This window comes from Oratosquilla oratoria, chromosome 9 (genome assembly GCF_046742065.1).
Source record: "Oratosquilla oratoria isolate Oo_2021 chromosome 9, ASM4674206v1, whole genome shotgun sequence".
Taxonomy (NCBI): domain Eukaryota; kingdom Metazoa; phylum Arthropoda; class Malacostraca; order Stomatopoda; family Squillidae; genus Oratosquilla; species Oratosquilla oratoria.
In genome coordinates, this window is record NC_134785.1 from 12,405,518 (window position 1) to 12,410,517 (window position 5,000).

The 5,000-nt window shown below is 46.5% G+C and overlaps 1 protein-coding gene across 12 annotated transcripts in view; it reads left to right on the plus strand.

The window, feature by feature from the left end:
* LOC143028208 (glutamate receptor-interacting protein 2-like) overlaps positions 1-5,000 on the plus strand; it is a 427,238-nt gene that overhangs the window by 366,003 nt on the left and 56,235 nt on the right. For 5 of the 12 annotated variants that reach the window (XM_076189986.1, XM_076189993.1, XM_076189989.1 and 2 more), the window contains exon 1: positions 4,475-4,523. The exons of 6 other annotated variants lie outside the window; for them this stretch is intronic. The gene's annotated coding sequence lies outside the window, so the exon portion shown is untranslated. Of the gene's footprint in view, positions 1-4,474; positions 4,524-4,549; positions 4,571-5,000 lie in introns of those variants that run through there. One more of the 12 variants, XM_076189987.1, reaches the window with a different exon arrangement.

The window sequence follows — 5,000 nt, forward strand, 5'->3', positions numbered from 1 at the left end:
TTAAGAACACAAGTACATAAGAATGAAGGAGACTGCAAGAGACCATATGGCCTACACTAGGCAGCTCCATCGTTCAGGTACAGTCATTTCCGCGTGATTTCGAGAGGCGGTGAAGATACATGTCTCTATTACGAGAAGGGAAATCTCCCATGCAGGCATCCCAACTCTTCAGAGATATCATTCGTCGTATTATGACTTTTTTGTAACTTTTGGACCACCGAATACGAGTACTACTTTTTTTTTTTTTTTGTCCAGATGTACATGAGGAAGAAGACAGCAATGTAAACAAGAAAGAAGAACACTTGTTACTGTGAGAAATGAAAAAAAATGTGAATGAACGTCGAACAAATGTGTTTCAGAGTGCCGAGTGAATTTTTTCTTTTTTTCATTCCTCGTTGTTTTTGTGGCGCTGTAACCGTTCATGTGAAGGGTGCGCTTTTTTATGTCTTTGCATTATAGTCGTTGCTAGGATGATTTTTCTTTGCTGGTTCTCGCTCGCCCGGAATTTGAAGCAGTTATCGTCCAACCCCGGTGCCTTACGTGGTGTCAGCGCATTTTTTTATGAGAAAATTGGCAAAACTGGAGTATTTTTTATGTTTATAACATACATAGATACACACACCCACACCCCCACACCCACACACCCACACACACACACACACACACACATATATATATATATATATATATATATATATATATATATATATATATATCAACCTCAATACACTTTAATTCTAAGCCATCAACATCGAGAGACTCGAGGAGGCCAACATGTACATATATATATATATATATATATATATATATATATATATATATATATATATATATATATATATATATGTGTGTGTGTGTGTGTGTGTGTGTGTGTGTGTGTGTGTGTGCGTGTGTGTGTGTGTGTGTGTGTGTGTGTGTGTATGTGTGTGTGTGTATATGCATGTATATATATACATACATATTATATATATTGTGGAGGTGATAGGAGGGGATGGGAAAGGGGAAGAAGGGAAAGGAGGGAGGGGAGAAGGGTACGTATGGTAGATTCGGTGAGGAAGCCGGACCACGTTAGAAGGACCGGGTGGTGTCATAAATATTTGACCACCACCACCGCGGTGTTGTTGTCAGGGAGGTGGCTGGTGGTGACGTTGCGGTGTCCAGGGGAGTTTGGAGGGTGGTGGTGGTGGGGGGGTAGTAGTGGTGGTATTGGGGGTTGTCACAGAGTTGAAGAGGTTATGGCGATGATACCTGATGAATTGAAACACATTTCATATACATACGCACACGCGGGCTAGCACGCTCTCCCTCACACACAAAATTTGAAACTGGGATGAAGAACCGAAAACTCGCTTAGACTGAAATCATAAAAATGGTGGGGAGCTCTCGAGAAGGGGACTGGGCTGGGGAAGAGAGGGGAGTGAGTGAGGAAGGGGGGGGGAAACACACAAGGGACTACGTGAAGGCCATAAAGCGTCTCCCGGGGACCAAAGCAATAGAGGAGCCATGCCTGCCCTCCAGAAGCGAAGACAGGAGGAGGAGTAGGAGGAAGAGGAGGAGGAAGAGTTGATGAAGATATGGGGGTTTAAGGAATGAGAGGGAAATAGTAATTAAGTGAGAGACAAACCAAGGCTTCTTCAATTATGTTTTGCGAGTAGCCATATTGCTCACGCTGTTCGTAAAAACAAGATGGAAGTTCAAATAGGTCGACAGATTCAAGGCTGAAGGAAGATCTGACCAATGGAGACCGAATATAGCCGAATGAAATGACTCAGTATATATAATCGATGTAGAAACGAAAAAGAAATTATAATTCTTGGTCTTTCACAGACTGATCGTTTGTGAAGGCATTTAATTGTAATTGGATAGGATAGTGGTAGCAGTAGTGTTAGTTCATCTTCTATCGCCTAGTTGCCCTGTTTTCTTAACTGTATCTTAGTATAGTAAACACAAACAGCCTCGTTAGAGCCAGTAGGTCTGCTGTTGTTTGTTCTTTTGTGTTCCTTTGTGACATCAAGGTCCGAAAGAGATTTTGGGGTTTGGGCTTCAGGTTAGATACTAAGACTCTCCTTCCTAAGCAACTCAATCACTTCATCTGTCAAAAAAATCACGAAGAAAACATACATGAAGAGAAAAAGCACATTTAACTAAAAGTTCGGTGGCTGAGTACCCGTCTGAGCAAGAAATAGGGAGGACCCATTTGATCACGAACCGATATCACTCATAATCATAACAAGATTTAAGAGAACATAATCAAAGAGGAAGGATTAGACCACCTGGAAAGGGGCCAAGAAATGTCTGATTGACAGTTTGATCAGACTTAAAGGAATTGGACATAATGCAGATGGCAAACGAGAGGATTAGATTTCTTCGCCCACATTAAGAAACCAAAGTACCACGTAAAGACTTCTGTACAGGAGAGACTTTCGAGAGAAGCTACCGCGGACCACAGGCAGAGTTGGTCGATGGACATGCAAGAAGAAAGGCAAAAGAGACGATTGATGCCGGAGTGGTTTGAAGGTCCTATCATGTCTCCATCTCGGTATGCGAATGTTGCATCTCCTACGCCTGCCCAGCATCCACGTGCCCTGATTGAAGTGATCATCCTGCTCAACTTCACTGCTTACATCTCCCACTTGGATCTTTTTTCGGCGTCTGATTTTGCAAGGCATTCGTCCCAGAGCTGATTGATATTCCTTGGCCTTCAATTGCTGTCACTCAGTTCCTTGGCTTAATATTTGTTAGTGGGTTAGTGGGCACATACGTATGTATGAGCGTGTGTGAATGTGTGTGTATGTGATTATATGTATGTATGTATTTATGTAATGTATGTATGTATGTATGTATGTATGTATGTATGTATGTATGTATGTATGTATGTATGTATGTGTACGTGTATATAGGTCATTGTACAAGTGTGTATGGGAGTGTGTGTATATGTATAGGTAAGAATACAAATATGAGTATCATATGTGTGCATGTGTGTGTGTGTGTGTGTGTGTGTGTGTGTGTGTGTGTGTGTGTGTGTGTGTGTGTGTGTGTGTGTGTGTGTGTGTGTGAGCGAGTACGTGTTTGCGTGTACGTGTTTGCGTGTACGTGTGTGTACGTTTATTTCTGTGTGCGTTTATACGTACTTGCTTTTAATGTGGTCAACAACACATTAGAGGTCACGGCGTGTCAGACTGGCCGTCATGTTGACGCCGCTCCTCCCACGTCGTGGGGTGATACGGCCCGTTTACCTCAGTGACATGTCCGTCCAGAGATGGTGACATGCTTGCTGGGAACATCAGGACATCTCTACCCAGCGGTCATCTCACTCCGGCGACAGTATCGGGGTTGTTCTCGTGAAGGGTGTAATAAACGTTAGACAACCTTGTAACAATGTCCTTCCTTTCTCCCAACCCTTTCCCGAAACCTACGACAACGATCTCAACATTGATCCCTCAGAGAAATTACTCGGGGAGAGGCTTCAAGGGCGATAAGAGGACTCAAACCCACAACCATCACGAGGTGAGCTGAGCACGCTAGCCTCTGTGCCACCACAACCCCCAGACAGCAGCAGCAGCATGGCATCGTTCTCAGGTCGCGCGTTCTTACATACAACTGGGCCACACTACACAACACTAACTATTCCTGTTCTGGCCCTCGGCCATAACATTCCCTCCTCCCTCCTCCCTCCTCCCTCCTCCCTCCTGCTCCTCCTCTTCCTCCTCATCTTCTTCTTTTTCCTCCTTCTCCTCCTCCTCCTCATCTTCTTCCTTCACCTCTTCCTCCTCCTCCTCTTTCTCCTTCTCCTCATCATCATCATCCTCTTCCTCGTCCTCCTCCTCTTCTTCTTCCTCCACCTCTTCCTCTTCCTCTTCCTTCTTATCTTTCTCCTTTTCCTCCTCCTCCTCTTTCTCTTCCACCCCCACCTCCTTCTCTTCCTCCTCTTCCTCCTCCACCTCCTCTTTCTCCTCTTCCTCCTACTCCTCTTCTTCCTCCTCTTCCTCCTCCTCCTCCCCCCTATTCCTTTTCCTTTTCTTCTTCCTCCTCCACTTTCTTCTCCCCCTTCCCCTTCCCCTTCCCCTTCCTCTTCTCACCCACGCCACCCTCCCCACCTCTTGTTATGGATAGCCGAAGAACGTACAGAGTTCCTCCTCAGCCCTGGGTTCCTGTGAATGATTGTGGCCAAGTGCATCGAGATGATCATGTCGGTTGGCAAGACTTTTCCCTCTTTTTTTTTTTATTGTAATGAAATTCTTGCCAGGGCCACCTCAATACGGTGTCATAAGTGGCTGCGATGGTGGTGGTGGTGGCAGTGATGGTGGCAGCGTTGATGATAGTGGTGGTAGTGCTGGAACACAGCTTGAGGAAATCTGGTGTTGGGGCATTGGTGATGGTAGGGCCACAAGTGGTGGCGAAAGCGGTGGGCAGGGAGGAGGAGGAGGAGGAGGAAGAGGAGGAGGAGCAGGAGGAGGCGAGCCAGGGCCAGGGCCGGGCAGTGGCACTGAAGTCTGAGCAGGTCCGGAGTGCCATCATCGCGGGTATCAATAGTAGAGGAGAAGGCGGAGGCACCCTCGTCTCTTGCTCTGTGGGTGCCAACTCGCTGCGAAGTCGGGCACCCGCGCTGCCTTAGTGTTCTGTTGTGTTCAGTGCAGCGCGCCGTTGTCAACGTTCCGATTCAACAAGTGTTACATCTTCAGGGGAGAGAGTAGGCTTTCTTCGCCGTCTCGGTTGCCAGTAGTGCCGTGACCCGAAATCCGATAATCTTATGTGGAAGAAACGTTCTTAGCTAACTCGTACCAATACGGTGTTCCGTATTTAGGCGACTGTGTGCGTGTGCGTGTGCGTGTGTAATACAATCATCTCCGTGGGACCGTTCTGTGAAGAGATGCAGTGATGCGAAATGTTCGCTCTTGCGTCTGCTCGATCTGAGGCTTCCTTGAGAGGCGTGGCAGCGTCCAGAAACCTTGTAAATATGCGGCGACGGCGGCGGAGGCGGAGCCTGACGCCTCCCCGAA